Below are 13,614 nucleotides of genomic sequence, written 5' to 3'. Positions count from 1 at the left end.
CACGGGTTTGATCCCTGGGCCAGATAGATCCCACATGCTGTGGAGCAACTAAGCCCATGTGCCACAACTACTGAGCCTGTGCTCTAGAGCCTGTGAGCCACAACTACTGAGCCCATGCACCGCAACTACTGAAGCCCTTGCATTCTAGGTCCTGTGCTCTGCAACAAGGGGACCACCACAATGAGAAGCCCGTGCACTGCATCAAAAAGTAGCCCCTGCTCGCTGCAACTAGAGGAAGCCTGTGGGCAGCAACAAAGACCCAACACAGCCAAAAATAAATAAAATTTTAAAATAAAATAAATTTTTTTTAAAGAAAGGAGAAAATCCTCTCACATATATGTAACTGGAAAATAGGGAATATTTTAATTTCTTTATCAGACAATTGGGATTATTATTCTTTGATAAATACCAAAACTCTACAAATGGTACTCTCTTAAATTAGTTTCAATGTGGAATCAGAAACCATATCAGTGAACTTTTGATTGATCTTGCCCTTTGGATGGATTTTGTACCATCATGCAGGGATCATTTGGGAAATATCAGCACATTATTATGCAGATTTTTCAAGTTTTGACAAATTTTATTATATAACATTCAAAAATCACATTTGTTAATATCACCATTGATCTCTTGAGAAAAGTCATAATGTATTGGGAGACTGTCAAGCTCCCAGTGTCAGATAAAAGTTTTCCAAAATTCCAATTTCCACTTGAAAGCTCCAATTTTAACATTGGCAACAAATGCTGTCATTTGCTTTCCCTGAAATGACAAGTTTTTCCTTTGTTCATTTTTGAGAAAATATCTGCCAGATACCCAAGTTTGAATAACATAGTTTGTCAGTTCTTTCTTTCAAGTGAAAATGGGGTTCCATGAAAAAAAAAGTGGTATTCAGCTCCTGACACAATCACACAAGTGCTTTTCCTTGAGACAACCATGGTGCTCAGTATGCAGAAGAAATGCTTTATGTATTCTTTCCCTATCATCATACAGAGTATTAAAAATATGTGTTCTTTAGGGTCAAGATTTAATAAAGTTAATAATATTTACTGCTTCATCAAAGATGTTCTTATGTGAACTGGTATTTTTTTTCTTACTGAAAGTGTTTGGTGGTGAAGAAACGAAGGACTCCTCCTTCAGTATGACGCCACTGCCTTGATTCCCACTCAGGCATTAGCAGTTTTACCCCCTGACTATAGCACTGTCAATGCAAATGTCAGAACGGCAAAGAAAAGGCAAATGACACCTTGGTATTGTTAAGAAAATAGTTTCTACCTCAGAGCCCCTCTGAAAGGGACTCAGGAATACCGCATTGTCTGCAAACCACCCTTTGAGAACAGCTTCCTTAAAAGGAAGCAGATGGACACCAGTGGTCTGAAGTAGAGGGCAAGAGAATTTGACTATAGCTTTATTATTTAAGGGCATGGACTTGGCAATTAGGACTGCATTCAAGTCCTGGCTCTGCTACATTCTAGCAGTGTGACCTTGGATAATTTTTTTTATCCTTTATAATCTTCAGGTTCCCAATCTACATAGTGAAGATAATGATAGCAATGATAGCACATACTTCATAGAGTTAATGTGACCTTTAAATGAGAAAATGCATCTAAAGGTGAGCAGGTGCCTGGAAAATAGTAGGCAGTCAATAAGTTAGAGAGAAAACAAACCATGGCCCGAGGACTGTACTCAAGGCACCATTAGGAAGAGAAGACCAATAAGATTTTGTGATGATTTGATAGGGTGAAGAAGAGTTATGGGGTTAAGTTCATTTCCAGATTTCTGGTTTAAGCCACAGATTTAACCCAACGGAGACATGGAGAAGGTTTATAGGGCACAATAATGAATTATGCTTGAGTTTTATTTAGTTTCAGATGCCTGTGAGACAACTGGATGTGCAATTAAAATATGGGTCTGAGACTCAAGAAAGCTGCCTGGGCGGGGAAAATGTTGATTAAGCAGTCACCAGTTGAAACTGAAGAATATGCAGTACATTATTTAGGAAAAAATCGGAAGATGAAGAGCAGGACTCTTGTGACTACCAATTTTAAGGAGAGGGAACACAGAGGATATTAGACAATGGAATTAGAAGAGTTATATGGATGCCAAAAGAGGAATTTCCAAGATGCTAATTAAAAGGCATGCATTAGATTTGACAATTAGTCGAACTTCCTGCCTTTAAAATAAATGAGGAACAGGCACAGAGAAGCAAAGTAATCTTCACTGAAGTGTCTGTTGACAAACACAAATTGTTGCTCTGAGGCAACACATTTTCCACACAGTCTGTTCTTTATGGATTTTTCCTACTGTTGTTGACATTTTTTTATCTTGAATCTTACTATTGTGGGATTTGATATTAAAGATCTAAGCTGTATATTAATAACTACAGAAAAATTGATTCGTATACCTCAGTTCAGTTTTCCAGGCTCACATATCTGTATGCTATGATACTAACATAAGCTGCTATATGAAACCAACAAATGAAATGAATACAAAACTAATAATTGTTAATGAATCAGAATCTAAGAAAAGTGGCACAGTAAATATTTGGGATATGCAGTGGCATTATTGCGGCAAAGACAAAGTATTTTTTCCATTAGTCATTTAGCCCGTGAATTCTCGTCTTGCCTGATTTTCCAGAACAGAAGACAGTATGTTGAATTGTATTGGTTTATAGCCTGTTAGTATCAATAGTCTCTCCCTCTGTAGGGATTTTTATAATTATGTTACAGACAAAATCAATTAATTCTGGTCTGTTCCCATGAAAAGAAAATTATGTCAGAGGCAGTAAGTTTGCCATCTTCAAGGATAGAAAGTTGCTCTGTGTCATGCAACTTGAGAGATCAGGGGGAAAAATAAACATCCAAATGTATTTTCATGTTCTTGATGACAAGGGAGGGAGTTGTCAGGGAAAGACTGGGTCCATTACTAAGGAAAGGATGCTGTCTATGTTTTCTTGGTATCAACAAGAGACTATTATAGGAAGGGTATAATCTAGAAGACAAAGTGGACCAATTAACTACCGTCCTACTAAAGAAAGTTATTAATTTTTTCCAAAGGAATTTTCGTTTAGGGCTAATGATTGTCTAGTATTTGCTATATATCCTCAGGTAGCATGTGTGACCAAGAGCATATTTTATCAAAGGCATACACACAGCATTCAGCACATTATAATAATAAACACTGGATACTCGCCAAGGCAGAATAAAATATTATTTTCCATGTTTTAAAAGAGTTTTGAAATAATACTTTGTTGGTGTGCCTACCGAACCAGGTGGCTTTGAGGATTAAATAATACTAATAGATAAACATCTGTTGAATGATTACTATGTCTCAGACACTCTGTCATTTAATTTATGCACACTAACTCATTTTTTTTCTTTTTTTTTTTTTTGGTGTGGTACGCGGGCCTCTCACTGCTGCTGCCTCTCCCGTCATGGAGCACAGGCTCCGGATGCGCAGGCTCAGAGGCCATGGCCCACGGGCCCAGCCGCTCCGCTGCATGTGGGATCTTCCCGGACCGGGGCACGAACCCGTGTCCCCTGCATTGGCAGGTGGACTCTCAACCACTGCACCACCAGGGAAGCCCCACACTAACTCATTTAATTGTCATTTTAATCTTATGAGATTAGTACTATTATTATTATTCCCATTTTACAGATCAAAAGACCTAGGTGCAGGTAGGTTAGATAACTTGTTCAAGTTACAAAAGTAATAAGGAGTCAGGATTTGAACCCAGATAGTTTAGGAAAAGCTGGGCCCCAAGCCTGCAAAATGAGAAGAATTTTAGTTCATGTTTTCAGAAATGGAAATTAGGATGAGTCTGCTACCTTATTAGGAGGTTATTATGTATAGAGCCCCATGTTAGGAACAGGGTAGTGCAGCCTAAGAAATATAGCAATATAGTCCTCACCTTTGTTTTAAAGTAGAATACAAAACAAGCAGGAATGAATTAATAAAACCACCATCTAATAGATACCTGCTTACATGTATGTTAAGCATTTTGGAATTATTTAAAGGTAAATTAAATGCTTAGGCTAGCTTCTTCTTCTGTGTAATGTACCTCTTGTTCTTAGTGTGATGTCAAGGAATTCAGTATTACTATTGGTTTGGACAAACCTACTGAGAAAGTAACTAGTATGGATATCACTATGCCATGGCCAAATACAAATGAAATGTAGGCTTTCTCTACCATTGTTCCTTTCCTGTTAGCTTAACACATGATTGTCTATACACAAATATAATTATTGATTTACTAACTGTTTAATAAAAAAAACTATTTTTGCCTTTCTCTAATGTCATGCCTCTGAAAAAAATAGCTGAGTGTGAAAGCACAAGTCATCTCTGTCTTCAGAACAATTTTTGTCTTGGAAATAATAATCATCTTCTAGGAGATGAAGTTCCCTGTGACTTTATCTTTATCAGACAGCTATAAGCTTAGAGAGACAACTGCTCGCTAATAACAACAATTAAGCCAACGTTGTAATAGATATATCAGCATCATTGGTTTCATCAGCTCCTGAGTTTTTCTACTGTATGTTTGCAAACTGAAGCAGATTTTGTGTTCATCTCCCCAGTGACCATTCCACTTTGACACCTCCTCCAAGCCCCTTGCCAATCATTGGTTAAGGATTAGGCACTTGGTGCAATTCTGGCTAATAAAAGATGAGGGGAAGTCTGCCAAGTGGGTGTTTGTAAAAGATTTCTTCACTCAAAAGAAAGAGACCGAGGAGGAGACAGAATTCTCTGTCCCCTGGACCTTAGCATCAGGGTATGATACATGGCACTACTGTAGGCACTTACAACCAGAATGGATGCCATTGTGAGGGCAAAGCTGACAGACTTTGGGTGGCAGGTCACAGAGACAGATCTACCCCTGGTCTCTTGATGGATCACTCAGCTCTTGGACCCAAACAACCTGTGCACTGCTTGTTATGTTCAATAAACATCCTTCTTGACTTAGATAATTTTAGAGAGCTTTTTTAGTTAATTGCAGCTGATACACCAAATAAATAAACACTCCTCAATAGGTTCAAAAATTTGGCCAGTCCAGAAGCCAGCTTATAATCAACTTCTGACCACATGTTTTGTTGTCCTGTATCCTATACAGAGAGGTGAACTATGGAACCAATTACCACATAAATATAATAAAATTCAAGTAAATACAGTCCTAGGTAATACACAGGATGAATGTCTCTTTTGAAAGAAAAATAAATAAAAAGCTGGGTTAGTTTCTCTTTCTTACATCAATAGCCTTTATCGTCATTCCACTCCCTGAGGTCATCTCTGCCATGTCTCTAAGTGTTTTTCTCTTTGGAGGAACAAACTAGCAAAGAGGCAGGAAATCACTCTTCTACCTTCTTTTTGTCCTGAAACTGCTACCGCTGTTAGCTAATAAAGATTTTAGTTTACCTTCCACAAACACAGATTTATACCCATTAGCAGATTAGGTACCTTAGATAGTCACAGCACCTTTTTCTGGAAAAGCTCCAGGCCTCTTCTGGGAATTATCTCATTTGTTCTTACACTAGTCTTACAAGAGATTCTTTTTATTCCAGTAAGCCACTCTACCGCAAGTCCTTGAAAGGTATCTCATCCCTGATGAATTCTGATGTGGCTTGACATCAGCTTTCTTGCTCCATGATCTGTGTAGAAAGAGAACACAGGTGAAGTGAGCCCAGCATCTTTGGCATTTGGATTGATGTGAGTGCTCTGGTTCTAGGTCTGGGTTTTTGTATTTTGTTTACTTACAGTCCTAGATCAAGGAAGCAGGATTGACACAAAACAGGTTGTTTGACCCGTGTGAGAAGCATGCCCTTGTGTGCTCAAGGAAGGATGGAGCCTGGAGCCACTGTCAGTATCCTAGGGTGGGCGTGGGGCTCACTATCCGTCGTTGACAGCCCTGATTCAATCACCCCTTCTGAAGCCAGGCTGGAGCTCTAGAGCATCTTCCTGTTCTTCACCTCCTACTTCCTCTCCCCTCTTTACTTCCCCTTTGTTTCTTTTCTTCAAATACCAGAAAGGTCGAAGAGGTAGACCAGTGGAGCATGTGGTCCACATGGATGTTGTGGGTTATTATTCCAGTTCCTTTTCAGCTCCTTTTCCTCTCCACCTAAAACCCCATTTGATTGGCTGACTAAGATAAGACCAATAAACTTTATTCAGTGGCTTCTAAGAATAAATTTTAGATAAGCAGGGGTGAAAAAAACAGCATGTTAAACCTAGGCATAATATCTGATGTCATATTCCTTCCAGCTATAACCATTAGCAATGGCTAAGCCCAGTTAAACCAGGATTTTTAAAAGGACAATATATGTAATTTTTAAATCCCCAATCGATATTTTAAAAAATATTTCAGTTCACTTTACAAAGCTTACGAGTCAAACTGGTCTGAATCCTCACTAACAAATCTCCTTTTACAATTTACTATGACAAAAAACCATTAAATGTCACCTTTTTATTTAATGCACAGTCTTCTACCATCTTTGTTTTCAGATGAGAACTCATTCCTAAGCTACCAATCTTTAATCTGTCATCAGAGTGATCTTTCTAAAACATACATTTTACCCTTATTAAAATTTGTCAGTGGTTCTCAGTGACTTATCACTTTAGCAAAGTGTGCCGGTGCCTTTATGATCTGGCCTCTGCCTCTCCTCTCTTACCTTTCACTTGGTAACAACACAGACCTGGCTCTGCCACTTGCTAGCTGTTTGACATTGAACGTGTTACCTAACCAATCCAATTTTTAGTTTCCCATCTGTTAATGGAGATTATAATACACAGTGAAAGAGGGTTGTTGTTAGAATTAAATGATCTCCCGCACACACACATGCATGTAAAGTCACTTGTACAATAGCTGGTATAAAGTAGGTATTTCATAAAAGCTGGAGGTTTTAGTAGTAATAAAAGTAGCAATAATAGTAATAATAGTATTATAGCTATTATTACATTAATAATACCCATCAGACAGATCCTTGCATCAGAGCTTGAACCATTAAATTGTTAAATAAATTTATAGTCCTTAAATAAATGTTAGTTCCCTCTACTTTACAGCCACAGCTTAATAAATGCTACTTCGCCCCTTCACAGCACATAAATAACTGGGTTTTAAATACCGTGATCTCCAGCCTGACATATAATGAGTGTGACGTTAAATAACCAAAATAGCAATTTAGATATTCCAAAGTATTTGCAGTCTTTTCTCTGAGGACAAGGAGGGGAGTGAGGTAAGGAGGGCTGAATATCAAAGAGGAACTAAGAAATTAAGGAGGAACAGAAGAGTGGAGTTTGAGAAAGCTTGCCAGCTTGAGTTCTCTTTCTTTAACCTTCCCTTATGAAAATCACTGATTCATGGATCAGAGAAAATATATCTCATGGCCTGGGCTCCAAATGCGAGAGATTTTTTCAGTCTCAAGTACCCATGGGAAATAGTGATTTCAGCTCCAATTTAGGCCTCATACTGTAAGTTGTATTATGTCCTAATAAGATCTCTATCTCACTCATCTTTCAAAGTAGACCATGGCTTATAGATTAATCGTAAGATAAAATTGGACTACATGAGTTAAGAGGAGAATGAGGACTCTTTAAATCAGTTCTGAACTTCAGTGCGCATAAGAATCATTTGGACTACTTGTTAAAGTTGCAGATTTCTGGGTTCAACCTCTGGAGATTCTGAAAAAGTTGGTCTAGGGCAAGGCCCAGGGAACTACATTTTAATCTTGCTCCTTAAATGAATTTGGTGGAGATGGCACATGGATTACAAGTTAAGAAGTTTGTACTGAAGGAAAAGAGTAGAGATTACTATGAATATGAGATGGTCACTTTATACAGTTGAGGCTGGCATTTAGCGCTCTTGTTCCCAGTAGGTAAGAAAAAGTGGAAGCACACTGGGTCACATGTATTTGATTTTATTTTAGGAAGCAAAACCAAAAACAATTCTTAAAGGCTATGTATAAAAAGACAAACTTTCTCTGAGAACTAAACTGAGGGATGTTTTGTTATCATAAGGGACACTAGGTAACATGCTTAGCAGATGTCTTAAATTTAATTTCACAGAAGACCCATACAAGGTTTAATCAAATAAGACTTCTACTGATGGCTAAAATTAGTTAAGCTCAGTGAATTCCATTTAGATGGTGATGAGATAAGATGATTCAGAAACTATACTTTCAGATTATTTAATACAAGTATTGGACCTGGAGATCTCCCCAAAATGGATAGCCTACCTTTGAAATTACCTTAATAGAATTTTAGCTGTTTGGAAATTAAGGGGAAGTTCTTTATACCACAAATGAGGAAGTGCTTGTTCAAAGAGTGTAATAGAAGCTTTACTCTGAAAAGGGTAGGTGTCACCAGCTGAGGAACTTTGGACAAAGTTGGTTTAATTTTATTAACTCATTTCTATTTTTACTATTAATAATTTTAATACTAATGCCAACAAATGTATTTTGTAGAGATAAGTTTATTTATATTTCCTTTTGTGTTAGTTTATCCTAACAATTGATTTATCATTTAATATCTTTAAAGTCCAGTGTATATTTAATTTTTGTCTTACTCCAGCTCCATTGTTTTTAACCATTATTTTGCCTCTTTAGTTTCTCCTTTAGCTACTTTTGGCCACTTATGCCATTTTCTTTCCTTTCAATCCATTTTATCTTCCTTTATGCTGATGTGATGTACCTGCTTCAGAATTTTCCAGATAAAAACCATTTCTGGCAGGCATTAGGCTGTGAAATTCTGGGACTCAGCTCTTTGTGCAAGGGTTGAAGCAAATCCAAAGCCGCTCACTGAGTAGCTCACAGATTTTGCCAGCAGGTCCCTGGCAGCGTTTCCCCATGGGGAAAGGGCAGCCTTCCATCTGGATGGGATCGCTGGTTGGCCCTTCAATGTCTGTAATAGCCCTATCCTACCAGCTGCTCATTTGGTTTTAAGTCTTGAGACTCTTATCAAGGAAATAACTTCACATGGTCAAATCACCAAGATATCGTGAAGTGAAAAACTGGAAATTTGTCTAGGAAGCAAAACCATGCATCTACTTCTCTGTGTACTCCAGAGATTCTCCTGGAGCAAATTTGACCATTAGAAGACTAAATGGGGGTCTAGGTTAGGTTAACTGAATAGCTGGGATTTCTTTCTTTGAGTTGTATTAAATTCATTTCTGCCTTACTCTAAAAATGTTGAGCCCAGGAGGCTCAGAGCTAAATGTACATTCTAAAACAGTAACTTCATTAATGCACAATCTTTAACAGGTTTATCATCTACACTTTCTCCATTTTCCTTGTCTTCAACTGCCTAGTGCATGTGGATTTTGAAAAAATAATATACCACTTAACTTTTTTATAAAGAGATAGAATATAATAAATAAAAGTTAAATTTCTCTAAATACATGATTTAAAAGATTTATTTGTTCTTAATCATGAGTCTATGCTTCTTATAAACAAATCATTTTTCTCAAGGACTATACTTAATTTTACAATGAAAATAAATGTTAAACACTGAGCTTGGAAGCTCAGTACCCCAAAATTGAAAAGGATCTTTCAGGCCATCTAGTTTTCACCATTAGAGTTTATAGCAGTGGTCCTCAAAATTTAGCATCAGAATCACCTGTAGGGCTTTTATTAAAACACAGCTTGCCAGGCCCCACCCCAGAGTTGCTGATTCTGTAGATATGGGTGAAGCCCCAAATTCTGCATTTCTAGTAAGTGCACAGAGGATGCTGATGATGCTAGCCCAGGAATCACATTTTGACAATGACTGGCTTGTAGACTCCAGAAGTGCTTTTTTTGTTTGTTTTGAAGTTAGAAACATATATACCAGTCATACTGCTCTCATTTTTATGATTTCTCAACCATGACAGTCATAGCTTCTTCAGTGTCATTTGTTCATTTGTTTAATGTCCTGTGGTGTAATTCTTCTGAACCTGGAACCTTGAAATGATTTATGGCAGTATTTCACAGAAGCCTGCAATAGCTTCCTAACCATCTCCCTGCTTCCAGCCTGATTCCCACATAGCCTATTTTCACCCAGCAGTCAGAGTGATTTGGGAAAAACAGAAAGCAAATCAAGTTATTCCTCTGTGCAGGAGCATATAGGAGCCACCCAGAGAAAAAGCCAAACTCCTTACAATTGCCTCTCAGACCTTATGATATGGCGTTCCAGTTACCTAGCTGAACTCATCTTGTGCTCTCCTCCTTTCTCACTCCTCCCTAGCCAAATTGGCTTCTGGCTGTCCTCTGCACCTACCAAACACACATATACTGTTCCCTCTCCCATGAGTGTTCTTTCCTCTAGATGGCCTAACTTTCTCATTTCTTCAAGTCTTGGTCAAAAGTTTACCTTTTCAAAGAGACCTACTGTGCTTCCCCTCCAGCTGCTTATCCCACTTTATTGTTTCCAAAGCACTTATCACCTTATTATGTACTATGTAATTTACTTACTTATAATGTTTATTGTTCATTTTCTATTTCTCCTGGGTAGAACATAAGACTTACAGGGGCTGGAATATTTGCCTTTTTTGGTCCATTTTGTTCACCAATGAATCCCAAGTGCTTAGAACAGTGCATATAGCACATACTGGGTACTCAACAGACATTTTCTGAATAAATGAATTATTTAATTTTAGTTTATCAAAAAGATTTAAACTTTTTACTTAGACTTACTATTTAGAAGTTCAGCCTACAAGTACTCTTTAGAAAGTCTTGTATTCTATTTAAGGCAGCATATATATATATATATATATATATATATATATATATATATATTTTTTTTTTTTTTTTGCGGTACGTGGACCTCTCACTGTTGTGGCCTCTCCCGTTGCGGAGCACAGGCTCTGGACACACAGGCTCAGCAGCCATGGCTCACGGGCCCAGCCGCTCCGTGGCATGTGGGATCCTCCCGGACCGGGGCACAAATCCATGTCCCCTGCATCGGCAGGCGGACTCTCAACCACTGTGCCACCAGGGAAGCCCAAGGCAGCATATTTTATAACAGCAAAGTCTGGGAAAAAACTGAAATATCTACTAATAGGGGATTGGTTAGGTAAATAAAGTAACTCAGTTTTGTATCATACAGCCATGAAGATGATAACACATAAAAGAACAACAAAAACTACATTCTCTATAGGTACAATATTTCTGAATTATGTTGTCCTATTTAACCTAGACCAAAATACATACATTCAGGTCCTGTTTACCTCAAAGATAATTGACTAAGTAAGCTAAGTTTACCAGACTCTCTTTAAAACAAAGCAAATTGAGGACTGAATGTTTTACTCAAAGAATTTCCCATTTCAGAATATCTTAGAGAAGTAATAGTGGTGATAATAGAGGACACGGACTAAGCACTTGCTCTGTGCCAGGCACTGATTAGCTCATTTTATCTTCACAATAACCCTATGAGATAATGGTGATTATTGTCCTCATTGTGTAGGTAAGGAAATAATAGGGTTCAGAGAGGAGAGGTAACATGTCCAAGGTCACATGGCTGGTAAATCATGCCACCAAATCCAGTGTCTTTTTTTCTTTAGAAAAAGTAATAATCAGAGACTCTCTCTAAAAAGTATTTTACTAATCTGCTTCTCCAGCTTCATCTTACATGTATGCTCCTCCGTAGTCAAACTGATCTAGTCACCATTCCCTGAAAGCCCCCAGTCTCTGGCCTCTGGCTTTCAAAAACATTCCCTCTTCCTGAAATATCATTTACCTCCAAAGAACACATGCAGATGGCCAACAAACACATGAAAAGATGCTCAACATCACCAGTTATTAGAGAAATGCAAATCAAAACTACGATGAGGTATCACCTCACACCAGTTAGAATGGCCATCATGAAAAAATCTACAAACAATAAATCCTGGAGAGGGTGTGGAGAAAAGGGAACCCTCTTGCACTGTTGGTGGGACTGTAAATTGATACAGCCACTATGGAGAACAGTATGGAGGTTCCTTAAACAACTAAAAATAGAACTACCATATGACCCAGCAATCCCACTACCGGGCACATACCCTGAGAAGACCATAATTCAAAAAGACACATGCACTCCAATGTTCATTGCAGCACTATTTATGGGTTGGCCAAAACGTTCATTTGGGTTTTTCCATAAGATGCTAAGGAAAAACCCAAACGAACTTTTTGGCCAACCCAATGCAATAGTCAGGACATGGAAGCAACCTAAATGTCCATCAACAGATCAATGGATAAAGAAGATGTGTTACATATATACGATGAAATATTACTCAGCTGTAAAAAGGAACAAAATTGTGTCATTGGCAGAGACGTGGATGGACCTAGAGACTGTCATACAGAGTGAAATAAGTCAGAAAGCGAAAAACAAATATATATTAACGCATATATGTGGAATTTAGAAAAATGGTAAAGATGATCTTATTTGCAAAGCAGAAATAGAGACACAGACGTAGACAACAAATGTATGGATAACAAGGGGGAAGGGGGGGTGGGATGAATTGGGAGATTGGGATTGACATATATACACTACCATATGTAAAGTAGATAGCTATTGAGAACCTACTGTATAGCACAGGGAACTCTACTCAGTGTTCTATGGTGACTTAAAAGGGAAGGAAATCCAAAACAGAGGGGATATATGTATACGTATGGCTGATTCACTTTGCTGTACAGCAGAAACTGACACAGCAGTGTAAAACAACTATACTCCAATTAAAAAAAAAAAATCCTACCTATACTCCAAGGCTCATCATACCCAAATTCTGAGTCAGAAGTGATTTTGCCTTCCTCTGAACTCCAACAACATGCACATATTGCTTTAAGAATTCATATAATAATTATAATATTCTGGCTTCTGCTTTTATTAAGGATGTGTCTTATTGCTTCTACATTTTAAATTCCTTGAGGATAAGGATTTTATTGCTTACCTACCATAGTAAGCAGGACATTATTAGATATCTCTTGAATATAATTACCTAAAACAAATTCTGCAAATACCCTGTCCAATGTGGTAGCCCTGGTCACATGTAAGAATTGAGCACTAAAAATGTCGCTAGAGCCAAATCAGAAATAATATTTTGGGTATATTGGCTTAAAAAAAAGCATTAGTGGGCTTCCCCAGTGGTGCAGTGGTTAAGAATCCACCTGCCAATGCAGGGGTCACGGGTTTGAGCCCTGATCTGGGAAGATCCCACATGCCGTGGAGCAACTAAGCCCGTGCGCCACAAGTACTGAGCCTGCGCTCTAGAGCCCACGAGCCACAACTGCTGAAGCCCGCTCTCCTGGAGCCCGTGCTCCGCAACAAGAGAAGCCACTGCAATGAGAAGCCCATGCACTGCAATGAAGAGTAGCCCCCGCTTGCCGCAACAAAAAGAAAGCCCACGCGCAGCAACGAAGACCCAACCCAGCCAAAAATAAATAAATAAATTTATTTGAAAAAGAAGCATTAGGAACATTAATTTCACTTGTTTCTTTTTCTTTTTTTATGTTAGCATCTAGAAATTTTCAAAGTACATATGTGTCTCATTATATTTATATTGGCTACTGCTTGTCTAGTGTATGCCTTTCCCCTATTCCTTCACCCTCCACCAGGTGATCAAACCCATAAACAAATGCGTGAATTAAGAAAGGGGGCAAATCCCTCGTTGTGAGATGCTCT

The 13,614-nt window shown here is 38.2% G+C and overlaps 1 protein-coding gene across 7 annotated transcripts in view; it reads right to left on the bottom strand.

Moving 5' to 3' along the window:
• SCN3A (sodium voltage-gated channel alpha subunit 3) overlaps positions 1–13,614 on the bottom strand; it is a 111,592-nt gene that overhangs the window by 87,460 nt on the left and 10,518 nt on the right. For 6 of the 7 annotated variants that reach the window (XM_027129419.1, XM_027129452.1, XM_027129404.1 and 3 more), the window contains exon 2: positions 5,449–5,639. The gene's annotated coding sequence lies outside the window, so the exon portion shown is untranslated. The remainder of the gene's footprint in view (positions 1–5,448; positions 5,640–13,614) is intronic. The other variant, XM_027129412.1, reaches the window with a different exon arrangement.

The sequence above is a fragment of the Aethalodelphis obliquidens genome, unplaced genomic scaffold, assembly GCF_003676395.1.
Source record: "Aethalodelphis obliquidens isolate GAN/ISIS:26980383/991018 unplaced genomic scaffold, ASM367639v1 scaffold2, whole genome shotgun sequence".
Taxonomy (NCBI): domain Eukaryota; kingdom Metazoa; phylum Chordata; class Mammalia; order Artiodactyla; family Delphinidae; genus Aethalodelphis; species Aethalodelphis obliquidens.
The sequence above is the reverse complement of the archived record's forward strand: the minus strand, read 5'-3'. Positions and strand labels throughout refer to the sequence as shown.